The 23,780-nt window shown below is 38.6% G+C and overlaps 1 protein-coding gene across 3 annotated transcripts in view; it reads left to right on the plus strand.

Moving 5' to 3' along the window:
• Nucleotides 1–147: 147 nt before the first annotated feature.
• LIMA1 (LIM domain and actin binding 1) overlaps nucleotides 148–23,780 on the plus strand; it is a 90,900-nt gene continuing 67,267 nt past the window's right edge. Inside the window, exon 1 of one of the 3 annotated variants that reach the window (XM_061127979.1) lies at nucleotides 148–272. The gene's annotated coding sequence lies outside the window, so the exon portion shown is untranslated. Of the gene's footprint in view, nucleotides 273–769; nucleotides 949–23,780 lie in introns of those variants that run through there. The other 2 variants (XM_061127970.1, XM_061127989.1) reach the window with 2 other exon arrangements.

The raw sequence follows: 23,780 nt of genomic DNA on the forward strand, positions 1-23,780 counted from the left end.
ACGCCGAGATGCGGAGCACAGCTAACAGCCTCAGAGAGCGAACACGCAACCAGAGGCGCGCACGCCCACCCCGAGGCCGCGCAGGAGGCGGGCCGACGTGCGCGCCTCCGCGGCTGTGGGCGGGGTCCGGGGCGGGGCTCTGAGCCGGACCGGGGCGGGGCCGCAGAGAGCTGTAGGTGTTGCAGCTAGGTCGCGACAGGTGCGCGAGGCAGAGCGCCAGGGACCCGTGGCGAGGCTGATAGCAGCGCAGAAGAAAGACCGCTTTTAGCCAGGTAAGGGTCTTCTCTCGCCACATCCTCCGCAGCCGGAGAGTCCACGGAGACCCCGGATTCCCTCCCCACCCTCTTTCTCCCGCGACTTCTTCGGGTGAGGGGAATACAAGGAGTGTGAACCCCTCCCCCTCGAGAAAGGGAGTGGAGGAACTGCTGATCCTTTGCTCCTTCCTCACTTCTGGGTACTATGCTGGCTGCTGCTGCTGCTAAGTCGCTTCAGTCGTGTCCGACTCTGTGCGACCCCATAGACGGCAGCCCACCAGGCTCCCCCGTCCCTGGGATTCTCCAGGCAAGAATGGAATTGGCAGTAATTACGTAGAGCGGAGCCTTTGCTGACTGAGGGCGGGAACTGATCGGACCCCCTCCTCTTGCCACAGGAACACTCCTTTCTAACTATATACGTGTGGTGGAGGAAAGCGGCAGTTCAAAATTCAAAATAGTCTCCCAGAGAAATATTCTGATAATCTAACTGCTCTTTTTCATTCTTCATTTTCAGCCATTCTCTTCCTCTTCGATATTTCTCCCCTTCCATTCTGCCAGCTGAACCCTTTAAGATTCTTACACTCTTCTGAGATACGTTGACACTATGGCAGGCCTTACAGCTGGATGTGTCACCCCAGAATCGCTATCATGTACAAGTCGCTGGCACCTGTCAGTACGTGGGTCTTAATATAAGGTAATTGTACACCCCGGGCTACACCCACTCAGCCTGAAGCTGTAGGAGCTAGGAGCTAACCATCTGGCACCCTTCCTTACTGGTGCTTACAATCCTGGTGAGAGATATTTGAGCTAATATTATCTTTCACCTAATTCCAGCTTTCAAAACTCTGCCTAATCCAGATGGTTCTATTGACTTGACTTTTCAAGTTAGTCAAAGATACTTAGGGAGTTATTAGCCATTAAGACAGTGACCCTTTAAAAGGAGAGAGGTCTTCTTTTGCATTGGATATTCTTTTGTTTGCTCTTGCTTTAGATGATTAAATGGAATGCTTTTCATCTGCACAGTTACTATTTACAAATGATAAGTATTTTAGGAACCATGAAATAATGCTTTGTTCTGAGGTCTGATGTAGACACAAAAGAAGATGAGCCTCAACAAGCACTTCCTAAATTCCTGCTGAGTTATAACCTGGATGAAGGATGATCATGTTTTAGGTCAACCTTCAAAAAAAGGAGTGTGTGTATGTACTTGTTTTGCATTGATAGAACAACACATAGCATGGTACTCAGTAATCACTTTAAGGACTTATTTTTTGGACAGAACATTTATTGAGTGCTGCTTGTATCGTCAATTCTGTGGATTCAAAGTTCTAAATGTTCCTATTCTACAAGAATAAAATCAAATGGGTTAGACAGGTCAGTAGATACAGCTTAGAGTATTAGTGAGGTCAGTGCTATACTAGAGATCAACCCAGAGTGCTGCAGGATCACAGAACATACAGTTTTTAAAAAATCCCTCCTCTACTTTTCCTTGAACACAAAACAGAATAAACAACAAAAACCTCTGAGCAATACTGAGTGATTCTCTTCAGTCCATGTACTTGTGTTACTCATATTCCTTACCTTGTGTTCTGTCAACATGATAGCATTTTGATAATGGAATTATGACTTGTCATTAATTCTGTGCAGTTTGGTGAATAGCTGATGGAGCTATTTTCACATTTCGTATTGGGCCCGGAAGTGTTGTTATCATGTAGTCCCTGAACTCTGGAGCAGCCTCTGGGAAGAGAACAGTGTATTGGCAACATTAGCAAAGCAGTGTTATTTTGTAAAAATTGGTCCATTGTGTAACTTTGTTTAACTTGGTACATTCAAATTTGTTCCAGATTCTGGTTAAAGGTGGGCCAAATTTTAATCTTCTAATAATTCTAAGAAAAGAAAGCTTAAGGAGTGAAAACAATTCTGTTAACAGCACACCTTGCTGTTACCCTCAAAATGTCTTGCTAAGGTACCCTCAAAATGTCTTTGTCTTTCTTTCTTTTTTTTTTTTTTTTTTGGAGCAGGGGATAGGGTGAGGGAGGAAGAGGTCAGAAATGTTTGACGAATTTCTGCAGAGTGTAAATGATCTGAAGTTTATGGTATTCTTGAGTATTCTTCATATAGAGTAACTATATGAAGCATTTAGTAACTGCCTTCTGTGTGCCAGTGTTCTAATATTTACAGGATGAACATGCCACAGTTTCTTCTATATGATTATGTTTTTCATTTTTAAAATAGAGATTTTTCAGTTAATAATACAGATGATGGTTGTTTCCTCTGGCAATTTGAGCCATGGTACTTGATGAACTGGCTTTCCAGGTGGTGCAGTGATGAAGAATCCACCTGCCAATTCAGGAGCAAAAAAGATGTAGGTTCGACCTCTGGGTCGGGAAGATCCCCTGAAGTAGGAAATGGCAACCCAATCCAGTATTCTTACCTGGGAAACCGCATGGACAGAGGAGACTGGTGGGCTACAGTCCATGGGATTGCAAAAAGACTCCAATACAACTGAGCACACATGCATGGTCTATTCACTGCATGTTTTTTGATAGGAAGTTTAGGTACTTTATTTTGGATTGTGTACAGTAATCTCCAGGTGATGTTAAGTTACTTAACACAGACTCTCAAGGTTCTTTAGTAACAAAATGAGTGGTTGTAAATTGAGTAGTTTCTGCTTGAGGGTTGCGGGATTGAGATTCTATGGTAAATGGTACTCTTGGTTAGGACCATTCTGGTGTGTTTATTCTGTGGCTGGATAGAGAGTCCTTGAGACTCAGTCAAGTTATTGTGCTAATGCAGACATCTTTTCATAAAAAAGATGAGGGTTTTTGTTTTTGTTTTTTTTTTAGTTTCTTAAGCCAACATTTATTTATTATCTCTCAGTTCTGTAGGTTGGAAGTCCATATCCATGGCTGCCCCCATTATCAGCATCCCCTCTCCAGACTGGGACATTTATTTATCATTGACAAAGTGTATATTTAATTAGTGGCCTATGAGAAGGTTAATTTCATCTGATTATTACAAAAAGACAAGGTTCGACTCAATAAACAACCCATTATTTAGCATGTCAAATGATTTATTTATATTTGAAAATGTTGCTGGAAACTTCACATGTCCAGTCTCAAGAAGTTAACTGATACTGTGATATTTTACATTATTTTTACTTTTAAATAATACTGCTCTGAAACTGAGAACCTGCATCTTTAGGGAAAAAAGGTAACAGTTTTTTTTTTGGTCCTTCTGATAACAAGTGTGGAGCTGTTTTTTCCCTTAATTATTCTATAACAGAGCTTACTATATGGAAACTTTACAATCCCTCAAACATGTTTTTTCTTGTACACCAAAGTATTGCCAATTTTTGTTTCATTACCAATAGATTAGTCATCCTAATATGCTTTTACTTGGTTTTAGATTTCCACAATCTTTTTTTCCCCCATAAACTGAAGTTTAAGTGGGTAATTTAGGCACAGGACTTCTTTTCTTCACAGTCAGTTTTATTGAATAGGTACCATTCACTCAGATTTGGTTTCCACCACTAGAATTAGAAGTTTCCCTCGTGGCTCAGATGGGAAGAATCTGCCTATAATGCTGGAGACCCAGGTTCGACCCCTGGGTCAGGAAGATCCCCTGGAGAAGGGAACAGCAACCCACTCCAATATTCTTGACTGGAGCATTCCATGGACAGAGGAACCTGGTGGGCTACAGTCTATAGGGTCATAAAGAGTTGGACACGACTGAGTGACTAACACTTACTTCACCAGAGCTAGAGGAAACCAGTCTGTTCATGTGTAGTACCCAGTGATTTCTCTCTAATAGCCCTGTCACTATCCTCCTCCTTACTGTTGGCAACATTCGACCATGTGGACAACTTTTCTGGTTCTTCGTATTACGTGACTTTTTTTTGTGGCCACATCATGTGGCATACAGGATATTAGTTTCCTGACCAGGGATCAAACCTGCACCCCCTGCAGTGGAAGTACAGATTTCTTAACCACTGGACCACCAGGGAAGTCCGTCATGTGGCTTTCTTGATGTGACAATACCTGGTTAGGGTTAGGGTTAGCTACTTCCTTCCATGCTCCTTCACTAATTCAGTCTTTTTACCCCTTAAATGTATATGTTTGCTGTGACCCTCTCCAGCATCCTGTTCTCCTTATACTCTCTCCCTGAACAATCTGATCTATTTCCGTGACTTCAACCAACACCTCCATTTGAGTGATTTACAAATTAATCATTTTTAAAATCTTTTTTCATGTTATATATAATTCTTGTTCTATATTCACATATACAAACATACATGTTTTAAAAATAAGAATTATATTGCTAATTATAGAAAATCAGGAAAAAAATAAATTATGAAGAAGATAGACTGGCCCATAATTTGTTCTGGTGAGAAGTCCTATTTACTTCCCTGATAGCTCAGTTGGTAAAGAATCTGCCCACAGTGTGGGAGACTTGAGTTCGAACCCTGGGTTGGAAAGATCCCCTCAAGAAGGGAAAGGCTACCCACTTCAGTATTCTGGCCTGGAGAATTCCATGGACTGTATAGTCCATGGGATTGCAGAGAGTCAGACGTGCCTAAGCAACTTTCACTTCACTTTCTTTAAGTCTTTTTTTTTTCTTTGATACACACAGACACACTCACATAAACATACAGGTAGTTGGGTTCATTTTACTACAGTAGAATTTTGTATCTGCTTTTCCATTCTACATTATGTCATGGTTTTCCTCAACATCAAAATTATTTGAAAACAATTTAAATAGATGTTTAACACCCTATTCTATCAGTGGTGCAAAATTTAACTGTGTATTTGGATGTTTTGATTTTTTACACCCTTATTAACAAGTAAAAAAATTGAGAATAAATTTTTGTACAAATCACTCATTATTTCCTTAGGTTAGATTCTCAGAAGTTTAATTAGTGGGTCAAAGAGCATGAAAATTTAAAAAATACTGCTGTCAAATTGCATTTTCGTAAAGACTAGATTAATATTCTCACTTGCAATGATTGTGAGGGCCTATCTTTGTGTATCTTTGTAACTTTGAATCTTATTTTTTTAATCTTTACTAATTTGATAAGCAAAAGAGATTTAATATATATTTATCTGATTGCTAGTAAGAGTGAATATTTTTCATAACGTCATTTTCATTTCTGTGAATTGTCTTCTGGTTAATCTGTTCCCATTTTTAAATGTCTGAACATTTTAATTATGTTTTTTGTTTGTTTTTTTGAGTTCTCTCATTTATTTGGGGCTTTGGGGGAGGGAGTACAGGTTTTTATTAGGCCAAACTGAATGAGTAGAGTGATAAAGTAGAAAGCATATAGAAGTTGCAATTGTGGTGTTTTAAATATCAATTGTTTTGAGAATCCACAGCTCGTGATGGATGGAGCAGCACTACAAAATGGAAGGGATGTCATTTGAGAATCAGGATTCCTGACTCGGTGTTGGGAATCAGCCACTTAGGTGATCTTTGGCAAGTCTTTCATCCTCTCTGAGCCTCATCTGTAAGATGAGAGGGTTGAGCTATTGATTCTATGTGCTAAAAGGATGATTTATGAGCCACTGCTCACTCGACATTGTGAAATGATTTCCTGTCCCATTCCTAACCCTGCACACAGTTTAAATATATGGAGCCTCAGGAAAAACTGGATGTAGTAAAGGTAGCAAGGCTTAGTGGAGCTTGGGGGCAATTAATGTATTTGTGCCCTCAAGACAATGTAAGTTACAACAGTTGGTATATTTAGGCACTCTCCTAGATTGACACTTGACAGGCTGGTAAAGTCCATCAAAAGAGCCCTGCCAGTCTATGCCACAAAACCCAATCAGCTTTAGTATGTATAAAGCAAGTCTGTTTATGACAAGATGTTTAAGCTGCCAAGTTATTTGATAACTTTCACTATTCCACACAGAAACTATTCTTAGTGGGTTTTTTTTTTTGGCGGGGAGGGGGTTGGAGGGGATAATTTTGCTGCTTGCCGGATCTCAGTTCCTGCACCAAGGATCGAATCTGGACCCTAGCAGTGAAAGCTCCAAGTCCTAACCACTGGACCTTCAGGGATTCCAGTAAGCTCTTTGTTTTAAGAATATCAGTTGCTTGTTTGATGGTCAAATGTTAGTTATTTTAATTTTGTATGTGGTATATTATTACTTATGTACAGATCTTTTTCTTTGGAGTTTCTTTTGTTGCTTTTATGTTTAAAAGTCTCATTGTCACCCAGAGATGGGTTTAACTACTCACTTCAATTCCCTTCTGAAATTTATGGGTTTACTTTTTATACTGTTTAATTTGTGTTGAATTTACTTTGGCGTACCTAAGCAGCATGTTTAGTGCCTCTGCATATCTCCTGAGCTCCCAGATCCACATTTCCAACACCTCATAGACCTTGCAGATGGTCTCTCTCCACCAGGCACCTGCATCCACCTAATTTCCCTAAGGACAAGGTTTGAAGTTGTCTTGAATACTTCCGTTCTTCTCTCCTCCCACATTTAATCACCAACTTTGGTTGATTCTATCCCAACAGTGACAATGGCTCATTTTTTAAAAAAGAGTTTTTTAAAATTTTATTTTATTAACTGTACCTCACCATGTGGGATCTTAGTTCCCAGACTAGGGATCGAACTCACACCCACTGTGGAGTCTTAACCACTGGACATCCAGGAAAGTCCCAATAAAGGCTCTGTTATCAGTCTTCTAAGTCAGGTTCCCCCTTTTTGTTAGAGTCCTTGAGCAATCCTTAGAGTTGGCTTCAGTTTTTCCCTTTCAGTCCAGACTTGTCATAAAAAAAAAATAGTACACTGATTTTCAAGTATGGTTTCCTGATTACCTGTTTTAGAATCACCTGGGGTGTTCATTTAAAAAGGAGATTCTTAGGTCCCACCTACACTTATAAATCAATGTATCTGGAGGGATGGGGCATGGAAATTAGCAGTTTTAACAAGTACCTGAAGAGATTCTTTTCCTTAAGAGGAACCAAAGTCCAAGTAAATTCTCAATTTCTCAACATGCCATTCGAGACCCCAGTTCCCACACCCTGACAGCCTATTTCTCCAGACTTATCTCTCACATCACTACCCACCCACCTGGCACTGTGGCCATGTAGTTGTAGCCATGCAGTGATTCATGGTTTCCTGGACCCACCCTGTCTTTTCCTGCCTCTGTGCCTTTGCGCGTGCAGTTCCCACAGCCTCAGACTCCCCTCCTTCCCCCACTCCTGCTTAAATCCTTTTTCTTTTTCTTTAAGAGCTCAAAATTTTTTTTTTACTTTAAAAATATGCCTTTTCTAAAGTCTCCTATTTGAATCAGTGTCTCCCTCCCCAGTCTTCAGTTAGCACTTCATTTTTACTTCATTTTTCACCTTAGTGCTGTCACTTATGAATTATTGCTTCCTTAAACCACTGTAAATCTAAGTGTGAGAACGTTGCCTTTCCTTTTCATTTTGTATGTAGCCATTGTGCATGTAATAAGCAATTGAATACTCATAGAATGTATAAACATATCTCATCTTCATCTTACAAACACTGTTATCTAACAGTGTTTGAGTTCATATCACACTTAGAATGAAATTAAAATCTTCTACCATCCCTGGTAAATCCTTATTTAAACTGGCTGCCACTCATCTCTGTCATCATTTCATATTTCTCACTCATTCCCTTGCCATCATCCCTGCCTCAGGGCCTTTGCATTTGCTATTTTCTTTGGTAGGAAAACTCTCACATCTTTTCTCTTCACCTGGCTGTCTGTCTGTCTCCTCCTCATTCAGGTTTCAGCCCAAATGTCATTCACTCAAAGAGGGCTTCCCTGACCACTATCTGAAGTATCTGCCCCATTTCCTACCAACACTCCAATTACTCTCTTTGTATTTCCTTCACAGCACTGATCACAGTGTTTAATTGTCACAGTGTTTCATTTAATCACAGTGTTTAATTGTCCAGCTTCCCCAGTGGAAGGGAAGCTTCATGAGAGCAGAGACCTTGTCTGTCCCTTTTTATCTTATGTACTTAGCAAATAGAGCTCTGCTTGACACGTGGTAAGTGCTCAAATATTTGTTGAATGAATGAATGAGCCTTGAAGATAGACTTGTTGATTTAAAAAGTTTTGGTTTGGTTTGCAATCCAAAAGTTTTGTTGTGTGTGTTACACACACAATTAACTGTGTGTATTTTTTTAATGGACAACATCTGAAGTAGTTCCATCAGGGTTCAAATCAGGTAGCAGTCTCTGAGGATTTCTGACGGTAGCTGGACAAAGGTTTGGGTACTGTGATAGGCAAGATTCATTTCCATCTGAGTGCAGGTTTTCCAAGCTGTTCCCAGGATCTAGGCCACTGTTTTACTACCACTGTCAGTATGTACTTTCAGGGTTATTACTGCTGGCCAATACTAACCTGTTAGCTCTCATTACATTTTTAAAAGCTAGTATAGCAAAACTAGAACTAACACACTAGAATCTTCAAGCAACCAGAAACTTTCTTCTGCTTTCTTCTGGAGGAGAAAAATAAGAAAGCTACCTAGAGTTCTCAAGGAAAGATGAAATTAGTTTCCTTTTACTTACTACATGTCCTGAAATAGGATTTTAGCAACAGTGTTGTTAAACAAGGGGTTTCTTGTTAACATCTAGCGAAACCAGACAATGGAACTAATCAGTTCTACTTTTTTTTCCCAATTTCTCTTCATTGGGTAGAATAATTTTTAATTCCATTATTTTTTTCCTTGAAACTGGCTTGAAATTTTATTAAAAATTATAAGTTTTTATAGAAATTTATACTTTTCAAAGAAGTTATACTTTTATTTTCTCATTTCATCCTCAAAAACCATCCCTTGTGAATTATTAGCTGTTTTTGAGATGAAGAAACTGAGGCCTACCTGAATAGTTGACTGACTTTCCCGTGGTAACTAAAAGACCTGTCATTACTCAATAAATGCCTCTCAATGACTTCTTAAAAACAGTGGTTAAGAATCTGCCTGCCAGTGCGGGAGACAGTCCTTAAGAAACAAGATACATAGCACTGGTTCACATAAGTAACAAAATTTTATCACTTCTGTGCCTGTGTGATTTGGTAATTTTTTATGTGACCAGCTTCAGCTATGTTTGTGCTTGATTATAGCATTGTTCTGGGTTAGCGTCTAAGATTTTTACAGAAAGGAAGGATTATAGAACTTGCCTAGGGAAGAATCACTTTTCAGTAAAACTGTTTTAATTCTCCTGCTTGAAGGGGTTGGTTAAATTGATCTGCTGCTGGCTTTTCAGATTGAACAAGTCCTGAAAAAAATACATCATCTAAAATTTCAGATAAGAATGAAAGCTAGGCCCTTCCTGGAAGTGGCCAGGAGTGAAACTAAGAAGCCCTGTATTTGGAGAAAACTTGATTAATTATTAAGGACAAAGGACTGGTATAAGGAAGTTATACCTTTAACAGAAGCAGCCTTCTTAAATAAGTGTATATGTATTTCTTCTGCTTTGACATTGCAAAGAAAACTAATTAGCCACTTTGTTTTAATTAGCATGTAATTGGCAAGACCTGGGAGTATGTAGTTTATGGACAGATACTCAATTATGTAGGTGGGCATTCCTTTGGTGACTGAGAGCTAGCATGATTTTGTTTTTCATTTGTGTAACAGATGCTTAGTGAGCCCCTACACTGTACCAGGTACTGATATTTGATGCAGCTGTTAAAGTATGAAATGATATAAAGGTTAAAGGGAAAACAAGCATTCAGAGTTAAATCTATGTTTTGTGTAATGGCCTTGGTCAACTCTATATTTCTACATTGTTTTTACAATTAACTGTACTTTTCTCTACTCTTCACTTTAAATGTGACGTTATTGCCAACATTATCTGTAGGGTTTTTGGTTTTTGCTTTTTCACTTATTGAAAGAGATTTTCATTGCTATGTGTGAAAAAATACTGGGAAAAAAACCTCACTGCATTGGTCTATGATTGTCCTAACAATGAGTTAATTATCAACTTAGGGGGAAGAACTTAGTGAATAAATAACAAATTAGATCTGAGGGAGGAGGGAGAATTAAACTTGGATTAGATCTGTTAATTCCTTAATTTAAAGAAAAAAAGATTAAAAAGTTTCCTGGTTCACTCTTCAAGACCTAAAAACTTTAAACTGAAGTTAGTTTTGTAAAGGCTATGATTAGAGGTTACTCTTTTATCTGTCTAAATAAGCTTTGTGAGATTACCACAATTATGTAAAAAGCAAATGTAGGTTTCAAAAGTACAAGAAAATATTTAAATGGATGAACAAAGTAATAGAAGCATGTAGGAAAATGATAATCATATTATCTTCAACTTAGAGTTTTTACGGAGGTGTTGAGAACACCTAAAACTTGGCCCTTTCAAGGTGTAATTTGACAGAGATTTAGAGTTTCTGGTGCAGACAAATGGTGTCAGTGTTTTGAGCAGCCGTAGTTTTTCTGGAAGCCCCCTGGTGGCTCACTGGTTAAGAATCTGCCTGCCAATGCAGGAGAAACGGGTTCGATCCCTTGGTCAGGAAGATCCCCTGGAGAAGGAAACGGCAACTCAGGCAATTCTTGCCTGGAGAATCCCATGGACAGAGAGGCCTGACAGGCTATAGTTCATGGGGTTGCAAGAGAGTCGGACATGACTTACCAACTAAACAGCAAGTTTTCCTGGTCATCACTATTAGTTTCAAAGAGACAACATCAAAGATGCTCTTTTTTAAAAATGGCTGATTTGGCAAAAATAAGTTACCGTGAAGAACAGTGTGGGTTGGAACTGCAATTCTGATTTATCTTTTGTGCTTGAGATTATTATTTTGTTTCCATCCCAGCCTCCTAAAAAAATACGTGCTAAGACTTATTTAACCCCTCTGGGCCTCAATTTCTTCATCTGTTAAGTGGGACAATACTATTCTGAGTATGTTATTATGAGGATAAATATATATTTATTTTTAATATAATATATATTTAATTTAATATAATTTATTTAATTTAATATAATATATATTTAATTTAATATAATAATATATAATTTATTTATATATAAATATATATAATATATTTAATTTAATATAATAATATATATTATATATATAAATAAATTTATATTTGCAAAACAATTAAAAGAGCACTTAGCACATGATAAATGTTTGATGAATTTTAGCTATTTTTATTACCACCACCACTGTCCTTATTTATTAAGCACTTATTTTAGCACTAGGCTAAAAGAACATCTTTGAGATGATAAGACTAAGGCTTAGAGTGATTTTCCTAATGTTACTTAATAGATAAATCGTTGAGAATTCCCTGGTGGTCCAGTGGTTAGGACTCGGTACTTTCATTGCCAGTGGACCCAGGTTCAGCCCGTGGGTTGGGAAACTATTGCATGTGTGCTCAGTCACTTCAGTCTGGCTGACTGTTTACAACCGTGTGAACATTTAATTATAAAAACTCTATATGCACGTAGCTAGAAATATCTATATACATGTTGTGCTGTGCTTAGTCACTCAGTCGTGTCCGACTCTTTGTGACGCTATGTACTGTAGCCCACCAGGCTACTTACTCTGTCCATGAGGATTCTCCAGGCAAGAATACTGGAATGGGTTGCCATGCCTTCCTCCACCTGTACAAAGGTAATTGTGTTTCAGACTGTTAATTTTAAATCATTATAACTAGGCTCAAACACATCTTCACTCATCAAACTAGGAACCATTACAATCTACACATTTTTACCAACGAAAAATAAATTTATTCCTGTGGCATAAAAACCCATGCTTCACGATTTGACCAACTCTCGGAAAGCATTTTCTGCTTCCTTCTGGTTGTGGAAGTATTTTCCATGCAAAAAGTTGTTGAGATGCTTGAAGAAGTGGTAGTTGGTTTGGTGAGAGGTCGGGTGAATATAGCCGATGAGGCAAAACTTTGTAGCACAATTTGTTCAACTTTTGAAGGGTTGGTTGTGTGATGTGTGGTTGGGCGTTGTCTTGGAGAATTGGGCCCTTTCTGTTGACTGGTGCTGGCTGCAGGCATTGCAGTTTTCAGTGCATCTCATCAATTTGCTGAGCATACTCTCAGATGTAATGGTTTCTCTGGAATTCAGGAAGCTGTCAAGAATCAGACAGACAGCAGATCACCAAACAGTGACCATGAGCTTTTTTGATGCAAGTATGGCTTTAGGAATGGCTTTGGAGCTTTTTATTGGCCCAGTCACTGAGCTGGTTGTCACCAGTTGTCATATAAAAGCCACTTTTTGCCATACATCACAACCTTGATCGAGAAACGGCTCATTGTTGCATACAGTAAGAAGATGACACCTCAGAACAATGATTATTTTGATTTTTGGTCAGTTCTTGAGGCACTCACTTATCAAGCTTTTTCAGCTTTCTAATTTACTTGAAATGCTGAATGACCATAGAATGGTTGATGTTGAGTTCTTCAGCAACTTCTCACATAGTTGTAAGAGGATCAACTTCGATGATTGCTCTTAATTGGTCATTGTCAACTTCCAATGGCTAACCACTCTGCTCCTCTTCAAGGCTCTTGTCTCCTTTGCAAAACTTCTTAAACCATCACTGTACTGTATGTTTGTTAGCAGTTCCTGAGCCAATGTGTTGATGATGTTGTGAGTTGTCTCTGTTGCTTTACAACACATTTTGAACTTGGAAAAAAATAATTGCTCGAATCTGCTTTTTATCTAATATGATTTCTATAGTCTAAAATAAATATAAAATAAACAGCAAGTAATGTTATCAACAAAAAAACACAAAGCAAGAAATGTACATTAAAGTGGTGTGTAGCATAACCACATTTATTTAAGAATGTATTCCAGTATCAAATGGCAAAGTTCAATGATACAAAACCATGGTTACTTTTGCATCAACCTAATAAGACCCCACAAGCTGCATGGCATGCCCCTCCACCCAAATAAAGAAATAGATAAGTGGTAGAATCAAGATGTGGACCTGAGCTGAAAGGAACTGGGGCAGAGTGGACTTAGAGATGAAACAGGCTGGGTATGTGGCCCAGCCCTTTCCATTTCTAATTCTGAGACACTTTGAGACTGGCTCAGAGCACTCCCAGATACAGGAAGGATGTGGAGTGCAGTAAAACATTAGAGTGTGGACACTATGGTCTTTCAGACTACTTCCAATTCTGGGTATGCCACTCACTAGGTGTATTATCTTGAGCAAGTTATTTAGCCTTTCTGAGCATAAGGATTAATGGAATAAAATCAAATGAGTGAATTACTTTGCACATAACTGATCCCTAGGCTTATGCTACGATGGCTCAGTCTTTTACCTGATTCTGACACAGTCTATCTAGATGGTGGGTGATTAGAGTCTATGTCTGCTTTCCTGCTCTGGCCTAATGACCCTGGGATCAAGCCAAAACTGTACTTCCAAAGCTGTTTTTACATTGGGTATATAGAGGACTTTTTCAGAAAAATTAGATGTGTTTGGACTCCATGTGAGAGATTCAGATTCCAAAGATGGATGATCCAGAGCACCCCTCTTCGCCATATAACTAAGAAACCTTAGATGGGCTGGTTGGGGGTCACAGCTGAAGCCCAACCACAGAGAATGATCTTAATGCCTAGATTGTCACATAGTGTTAGTCAGGCTTCTCGCAGGGTTGTGCTCTGGTGAGAATAATGATGAGCAGTCAAGGGGTGGGTGCCCTACAGAAGAGAACTCTACAGAAACTCTTCATCTGTACAGTGAAGCAACATTTCTGTTTGCAAAGAGTATTAATGAGAATCTGAATAGGAATCAGACACCAGGAAAGAGCTGCTCTGAGAGGCAATTTGAATTGTACAAGGAGTTACACACGATATTCAGAAGGTCCTTGTGCAAATTTAGAAGTAATTAAGTTGTGGAGATAATTTATAAATGACCTTTGAAAAATAACTGTAGTTTCAAAAAGTAAGTGTATTAAGTGGCCAATAAACATTTAATAACATACTCAACTTTCCAGTGATTAAAAGAATAAAAACTAAAGCAATAATATACCCTTTTCCACATATCTAGCAGGTTAGAAAAGTTAAAAGTGATTAATAATCGTCAACATTGATAAGAATGTAGAGAAGAGGCTTATTCTCACATAGCTAATGGCTCAAATATAAATTGCTACAAATATATATATATAAATTGATGAAATATTTTTGAGGAACATTTAGAAATATCTATGAAAATTTAATACATAGGTTTTTTGGACTAGAAATGCTGCCTTTAGGAATATACACCATAGATGCACACTGCCAAGTAGGCAATAGTAGAAGCATGTTCATTGCAGTCCCGTTCTTAATGAGAATGGTGTAAATGTTCATTGACAGAGGCCTCTTTAAACAAGTCATAAACTAAACTGCAGAGTGAAATAGTATGTGGTACTCAAAGGTTGAGGTAGATCTGTATGTCCTAATGTGGGAAGACATCCAAGAGGAAGTAATTACTGAGAAGCATATTAACATAAGACCAGTTTAATTTTTTTAAATGTGCATTCACATGTGATACGTGTTAACTTTGTGCCTCGGTTTTCTCATTTGTCAAGCAGGCATCATGATAATAGCTTCCTCATGAGCTGTTGTGAATATAAAATGAGATAATATGTAGTGAATGCTTAGAACAATGACTAAGGCATAGTATTTATGTGCTTGCTGTTAGTCTTCTGTATAGGCAATATCAGAAAGTCTTTACTCCAAACTATGACAGAGGTGGCCTTTGGGAATTTGAATTGGCTTGGAAGAAGGGGTGGACAAGAGCAGGTAGAGGCATCTGTTTTGTATATTGTGTGCATGCGAGCTCAGTCACTCAGTGCTGTCTGACTCATTGCAGCCCCGTGGACTGTGGCCTACCAGGCTCCTCTGTCCATGGAATTTTCCAGGCAAGTATACTGGAGCGAGTTGCCATTTCCTACCCGATCTTCCTGACTCAGGGCTCAAACCCACGTCTCTTGTGTCTCCTGCATTGGCAGTCGGGTTCTTTACCGCTAGTGCCACATGGGAAGCCCCTGTATGTTGTATTTTTATTGTTCAGTCGCTCAGTCGTGTCTGACTCTTTGTGACCCTATGGACTGCAGCATGCCAGGCTTCCCTGTCCTTCACCTTGGAGCTTGCTCAAACTCATGTCCATCAAGTTGGTGATGCCATCCAACCATCTCATCCTCTGTCGTCCCCTTCTCCTGCCTTCAATCTTTCCCAGCATCAGGGTCTTTTCCAATGAGCTGGCTCTTCACATCTGCCTAATTGTCTATGGACATGAGTTTGAGTAAACTCGGGGAGTTGGCAGTGGACAGGGATGCCTGGCATGCTGCAGTCCATGGGGTCGCAAAGAGTCAGACCCGACTGAGCAACTGAACTGAACTGAATTGTTTCTGATTGCCACTCTAACCAAGGAAGCTAGACAAGGAAGAAAATAGCAGCTTGAGTGTTTGTTGAGGCCAGTAGAGGAGAGGTTCCCCAGATGGAAGGAGGGTGAAAGAGGGTGGCAGAGCGGGAAACTGGGAAGGATGCTGGTTGATCACACCTTGGCTGCTGGAGCTATTTTTGAAAACTGCTGACCTAATTAAAGGAAAAAATTTCAATTGCACATTCCAGCATTTATATATGGACTTACCCTTTTCGGACTTTAGTTACATTTATATTCAAAAGTGAATAATGTTTAATTTGGCTTTTTAAAAACTTTTTATTTTATATTGGAGTATAGTTTATTAACCATATTGTGTTTCACTGTATAGCAATCTGAGTCAGTTATACATGTACATGTGTCCTTTTTCAAATCCTTTTCCTGTTTAGCTTGTTAAATAAAGTTGGATATGTATTTTACACTTATGGAACATTTCTATACAAACTAGGCACATTTCAAATACTCAGTAGACTTTCTTTTTGGCCACCCTGCAGCTTGTAGGAACTCAATCCCCTCACCAGATATCAGACTTAGAACCCCTGCAGTGGAAGTGTGAAATCCTAAGTACTGCACCACCAGAGAATTTCCCTAGTTTGACTTCTGAATAGACACGACAAAATGTAATTGCTCAAGGTATCCAAAACAGACATTTAAGAAGAGATGGATAGTTTTTCTAATACTTTGAAATTAAAATTTCAATATTTTAAAGAGACCACTAATTTCTTTTCAACTAGTGTTCCTACCTCCATTATACAGTATTATAAAGAGAGTAATTTTTGCACTAAAGGAAGTCAAAGAGCTGAAGGAAAAATTACATTTGTGAATTTTTTTTATAAGTCTACTGACATAGGCCTTGTTAAGACAATATGACATGTAAACTAAGCTAAACCCAAGTATGTATCCCGTTAACAAAGTCTTTGGAATAATGTTTATTGAATATGTCTTAAATACAGAGGCTTACAAAGACTGACAAGATCTGGCTGTGACCCCAAGCAATGTGCCAGACATAGTATGCATTTATTATCTCCTTTTATGCATAGAACAACCCTGGAGGGCAAGTTGTCATCCTCATCTTACATAGAAGGAAAGGGTAGTACAGAGGGGTCACCATGCATCTGGTTAGCACTAGAATTAGAATTGGAGTCAGCTGGTGTTTCATGATACTTACTGCCCTGCCTCCAAATAACCATTGTGTTGCATATGGGTAAAGTGAACCCTATATGAGGGGTACACTGAGAATTCTTAGGGACCCAGTGATCATCTGTCATCTAGCCTAGTGACTTTCAAACTGTGTTTTTTAAAAATAGCAGTTTTATTGAAACATAATTCTTATACCATACAACTTACCTGTTTTTAAAGTGGGCAATTCAGTGGTTTGTGGTATATTAACAGATTTGTGCCATCACCACAATCATTTTACAACATTTTCACCACTTCCTGGAAAAAAACCTATGCCTATTAGCAATCAGTCCCTTATCCCTTACCCTCAAGTGCTAGGTGACCACTAATTTACTTTCTGTTTCTATAGATTTGCCTCTTCTAGACATTTCATATAAATGGAATCATACAACATGTAATCTATTGTGACTGGTTCCTTGCATTTGATATAATTTTTTCAAGGTTTCTCTATGTTGTAGCATGTAACAGTACTTCCTTTTCATAGTTGAATAAAACACCTCTTAGTGGATAAACCACATTTTGTTTATCTGTTCATTAGTTGATGAACATTTGGAATGTTCCCATGTTGGGGCTGTTGTGAATAATGCTATTGTGAACATTTGTGTACAAATTTATGTGTGGACATGTGTTTTCATTTCTCTTGGAGACACACACACAAACACACCTATATACCTAGGAGTGGAACTGTGGAATTGCTAAGTCATATGATAATTATGTATTTAACCTTTTGTGGAACTGCCAACTCTTCAAAGCAGCTGCACCATTTTACATTCCCATCAGCAATGTATGAGAGTTTCAGTTTCTCTACATCCTCGCCAACACTTGTCAAACTGTTATTTTTTTAACCACATGCCTCAGTGAGAACTATTTTACATTCTTACCCAGTTTATACACACACAAACTGAAACAAAAGCAAGCTTTATAAAAGAATATTTACCTCTAATGTGTGTGATGCACTCTATTTTCTGTTTCATTCCATTTTTAATTAACATAAACATGCTGACCCACTAAACCTGATTTCACAACTTATTAATTGTGACCTACAGTTAGAAAAACACTAGGCTATTTTAACCCTTCAATTTTACACAAGAGGAAGTTGGGGCCCTGAGGAGATGGCTTGTTAAGCAGATGATAGTGCTAATTAGTGGCAAATTAAATAAAGATTAGAGCCCAAGCCTGTTGGCTACCTGCTCTAACATCGTTATAAGTTTTAGTTACCATCATATTCAGAATATAAAAATAAATTGGAATTTCTATTCAGATACCATTTTTTTAACCATGTATGTTTTTCTCAAGTAACATTTTAAATTCAGCAGCAAAGCAATCTAAAGAAAAGAAAGTGTTATGAAGAACTGAGTTTTATTATCGTGAGTCATTGGTCTGCTCAATAATTTTGTGCCATCTGGGCAGAGAAGTTCTACATGAACCTACAAAATGGCCAAAAAATTGATCATTTCAGTGGCCCAGGTTCATTTTTGTTCAAGCCTGAGTCTGCCTCTGAAGGGCAGCCATTTTTCTTATGCTGCCAAATTTGAATGACCATGTAAAATTTGAAATGAACAATATAAAAACATTTGTGCTGCTGTTTTTCCATTTTTCTTGGAATGCCTACAGATCTTAGACTGTTTTATTTCAGTGTTTTCCAACATATGATGGGGAGAGACGTCCAACACTAGAATCACTTCAAAGTTCTTGTTAAAATGGGGTCATCTTCCTGGCCCTTGCTCCAAACCTAATGAATCAGAATTGTGGCATGGGACCTGAAAATCTGTATTTTAAACACGCTTCCTGGGTGCTTCTTAAGAAAACACAAGTGTGTGACCTACTGAATTGAATCTTCCCCTCCTTTTTATTTCTCATCTTAGCTCTCTTTTGGTTTCTAAAATCTGGTGTGTATTTTACACTTAGGGAACATCAAAGTACCCAAAACAAACATTTAAGAAGAAATTTGAGCACTTCAGTATCATGTATAGGCAATATCAGAAAGCCTATTACTCCAAACTGTGAAAAAGATTGCCTTTGGGAATTAGAATTGGCTTGGGATGGGATAGATAAGAGCAGGTAGAGACTTTTTTACCTAAAAGAGCCAAATAGTTATTTGTAAGAAAATACCTGACTTATGCCAGGAGAGCAAGTTAACTAAGACAATCCATATTGATAAGGTTCAGTTTTATTCTACCTGAGTTTAGGGCTAGAGACCTTTTCTTTTTTTGGTGGCTATGTCCACTGGTTTCCCATAATTTGGGGTGGCTTATCTCAGAATAAACATAACCCACTGTTTTGTTTCATTTTCTTTTCCCCTAAAGTACTAGTTTATAAAAATAGGTGAATCCAGCAAATGATTTTGGATACCTGGTAAACCTCCCTTCATTTAACAAATACTTGCGTACCTCCCATGTGCCAGGCATGGTCCTGAGAGTTAAAAAACAATATAATGATAATAAAAAAAAAGCAACGTGATTAGTGTTGGGGTATGTCTAGTCATTTGGAAGTTTAAGAGCAGCCTCTTAGTGCAGGCTTAGGGGTTAGGGAAGGCATTTGGAGGAAAGTGTCATCTAAGCTGAGACCTATAGCATAAGGCCAGGGAGGGTCCAAAGTGTTTTTTAGACAGAGGGAGCAGCATGTACAGAGAAAGGCCCAGAATCAAGAGAGAGAAGCTGGGCCAGCCTAAATGTGTGAGAAAAAGTTTGTACAAAGTCCACATGTAAAAGAAGAAAAAGGGAGTGTGTGAAATAATACTTAATAATAATAAACGTTTATTGAGCATTTAGGAGATGTTAGGTAGTTTGTACATACTTAATGTTTAGGAATTTGTTTCCATTCTCAAAACAATGCTATGAGGTAGGTGCTTTCTGCTCAATTTACATATGTGAAAACTGAGATAGAGTAAAATAACTTGCCTGAGATCACACAACTCATGAATATTGTGAGAATTGAACAGCTATATTCAAACTCTGTGCTCTTAGCCTCTATACCATTCTCTCTTCATATGTGTCACATTTACATAGAATTTTTGATGAGCTAATGTAAGTGATGTAGAATTGATGGCCTGCAGTCAACATAATTAGAAAGAGGCAGAGTGAGTTCTTGAAAGTCCTCTTTTTTACTTCAAACCTTATACATGTTTTGTTACCATCATGCCGTCTTTCATGCTACATTATTTTATTTTATAGAAGCAAAATTTCATATGCCAGCTCATCTTTGGAGAAAATTGTCTGTGGTTGAGCAAACTTAATTTGAAGGATAAAAGTAAAAGATGATACATATGATTTGGGCTGAATTGTGTTGTGTACTTATCTGATACATGAAGCTATCTATCATGCAATGGAAATTCTAGGACCATAAGTCAGGAAGGTTAGGGCTTATGATACAGCTTTGGGAATCATTTGGTGTAAGTGACCTTTGATGACTTGAGCATAGGTGAGCTTACTCAGAGGGAAGAGAGATACTGACCGTCAAGTAATGCCTAGGAGCAAGGATAAGTGGAGAGAGAGAGATGATTCTATGAGAAAATTGTGATAGTTAAAAAGATAGGAAAGGAAGCAGAAGAGTTCCATTTAAGAGAAAACAGGGGAAATACAATTTCAAAAATGAGGGACTAATCAGCAACTCAAATGACAATGATGAATGAGAATGATGAAAACTGAGACATGGTCCTTGGATCTGATAGTAAAAGATCTTCAGGAGAATAATTTCAGCAGGATGTTGGGAGTGGAAGCCACAGCCAAGCAGTTGGAGGGATAAATGGACGATGAAGAAGTGGAGACTAAGATTTGGCTTTTAAGGTGGGAGCAAGGTGAGGGGGTCGTTTGAGGGGGAAAAGGACTTAAGAGAAAAAAGGATTATGTGTGTGTGTACGTGCTCTGTCATGTCTGACTCTTTGTGACCCCATGGACTGTAGCCCACCAGGTTCTTCTGTCCATGGAATTTTCCAGGCAAGAATACTGGAGTGGGCTGCCATTTCCTTCTTCAGGGGATCTTCCCGACCCAGGGATCGAACCCACATCTCCTGCACTGGCAGGCAAATTCTTTACCACTAGCCCCACCTGGGAAGCCCTATCCATATATGCAGGTTTCAGACATATACACATAAGCATGCAGGCACACATGTGCGTGCACAAACGCACACACACCCCAGAAATAGGAGCATGTTTTTAGGGCACAGTCAGAGGTGGAGGTAAAGTTAGACTCTGGGGAAGATAGAAGAGTCACTGTTGTGACACTTGTTTTTCTCCTGAGGAAGCCCAGGTTGGGAAAGAGGTTATATCTGAGGATGCTTTCTTCTTCTTTTATCTCTGGAATGGTAACATGTGAATTGCTTAGGGTGAATATTTGTAAGTGCCTAGTGAAGGTTGCTCTGATTCTTTGGTGAGCAGTTTCTAGCAGTAAAGTTGCTTCTCAGTTATCTTTTTTCATTACCCTTGCCCTGGATGTTAGTGTTTTTAAGAACAAAATATTCTTATAAAGGATATAAAAGAATCAAATGTTACTGAAGTGACTCTGTCCTGTTGCAAATATCTAGATTCTTGCTGATCTCTGGGAATTTGGTCATTCTTAATTTCCCTATTGTCTGGGATACATGTTTCTACAGAGACCTGGCTGAAGCTTTTCCAAGAACAGTAACAATGTTTATTCTAATGTGCTACAGACTTGTCAGTCACCATGTTGCTGAACAATAGAGTAGTGAACCTTTTATGTGTAGTATTTGAAATTATTTAGTAGTTCTATTTTTTCCTGTCATTTGAGTTTTTATCAGAGTTTGAATAAGCTAAAATTACTGAAAAATACTATTTACCTTCTCAACAACTAGCCTTAAGGCTCTATAATGTTGTTTAGTCACTAAGTCGTGCCCGACTCTGTGACCCTGTGGACTATAGCCCACCAGGCTCCTCTGTCCATGGGATTTTCCAGGCAAGAATACTGGAGTGGGTTGCCATTTCCTCCTCCAGGGGATCTCCCTGACCCAGCGATCAAACTCTCATCTCCTGCTTGGCGCAGTGAGCCATCTGGGAAGCCTGGGCTATATAGTAGACTTTTTTTTTTTTTTTTCGGTACAGATAGTGTTTGGGATAATATTTAAGCCTTCATGCAATTCAAGATATATTTATAGAGTTCCTCTATTTAAAAAACAATATACTAGATACTAGGAGGGCAAGAGGCAAAGTAAAATCTGTCCTCTCACCTCAACAATCAATCTTTCTACCAAGTATTATTTATAAAATTATTAAAAGGCAGAGGAAGTGTCCTATACTGAGTAGGAATAAGGCTAGGGCAGTTCAGGAAAGGCCTCTCTGAGGAGGCAGACTATTCACTTGAGTCTTGAAAGATGAATAGATTGAGGGAGGAATGAAGGGATAACATGCCAAGTGGAAAGAAAAAAAATATGGCTTATCAGGGAGTAGAAACTGGCAATGGCATAATTTTGAAGATTCTATATCTTTTTCAAAATTCTATGAAATTAGGCCTCTCACCATCAGAGAAAGAAGGTACAAGTAAATAAAAGGGAATACTAGAATAAATTTTGTGATGCTAGATTGGATTCAGAAGTACCACTATGAATTTGTAGTTTTAATATATGTGTATATATGTTTATAAATATATATTAAGTATATATGCTAAGGAATGTTTGGACTACCACACAATTGCACTCATCTCACATACTACCAAAGTGATGCTCAAAATTCTCCAAGCTAGGCTTCAACAGTATGTGAATCGAGAACTTCCAGATGTTCAAGGTGGATTTAGAAAAGGCAGAAGAACCAGAGATCAAATTGCCAACATCTGTTGGATCATAGGAAAAGCAAGAGAATTCCAGAAAAACATCTACTTCTGCTTTATTGACTATGCCAAAGCTTTTGACTATGTGGATCACACTAAACTGGAAAATTCTTAAAGAGATGGGAATACCAGACCACCTTACCTGCCTCCTGAGAAATCAAGGTCAAGAAGCAGGTCAAGGTATGCAGGTATGCAGGTCAAGAAGCAACAGTTAGGACCGAACATGGAACAACAGACTGGTTCCAAATTGGGAAAGGAATATGTCAAGGCCGTATATTGTCACCCTGCTTATTTAACTTCTATGTAGAGTACATCATTCTAAAAGCAAGTCTGGATGAAGCACAAGCTGGAATCAAGACTGCCGGGAGAAATATCAATAATCTCAGATATGCAGATGACACCACCCTTATGGCAGAAAATGAAGAGGAACTAAAGAACCTCTTGATGAAAGTGAAAGAGGAGAGTGAATAAGCTGCTTTAAAACTCAACATTCAGAAAACTAAGATCATGGCATCTGGTCCCATCACTTCATGGCAAATAGATGGAAAAACAATGGAAATAGTGAGAGACTTTATTCTTTTGGGCTCCAGAATCATTCCAGATGGTGACTGCTGCCGTGAAATTAAAAGACGCTTGTTCCTTGGAAGGAAAGCTATGACAAACCTAGGCAGTGTATTAAAAATAGAGACATTACTCTGCCAACAAAGATCTGTCTAGTCAAAGCTGTGGTTTTTCTAGTAGTCATGTATGGATGTGGGAGTTGGACCATAAAGAAAGCTGAGTGTCAAAGAAATGATGGTTTTGAACTGTGGTGTTGGAGAAGACTCTTGAGAGTCCCTTGGACTTCAAGGAGATCAAACCAGTCTATCGTAAAGGAAATCAATCCTGAATATTCATTGGAAGGACTGATGCTGAAACTCTAATACTTTAGCTACCTGATGCAAAGAACTAACTGACTCATTTGAAAAGACCCTGATGCTGGGAAAGATTGAAGGCAGGAGGAGAAGGGGACAACAGAGGATGAGATGGTTGGATGGCATCACCAACTTAAAGGACCTGAGTTTGAGCAAGCTCCGGGAGTTGGTGATGGACAGGGAAGCCTGGTGTGCTACAGTCCATGGGGTCACAAAGAGTCGGACATGACTGTGTGACTTAACTGACTAATACATATATACACACATATACATAGGTATATAGAGAAAT

This window comes from Dama dama, chromosome 3 (genome assembly GCF_033118175.1).
Source record: "Dama dama isolate Ldn47 chromosome 3, ASM3311817v1, whole genome shotgun sequence".
Lineage (NCBI taxonomy): Eukaryota > Metazoa > Chordata > Mammalia > Artiodactyla > Cervidae > Dama > Dama dama.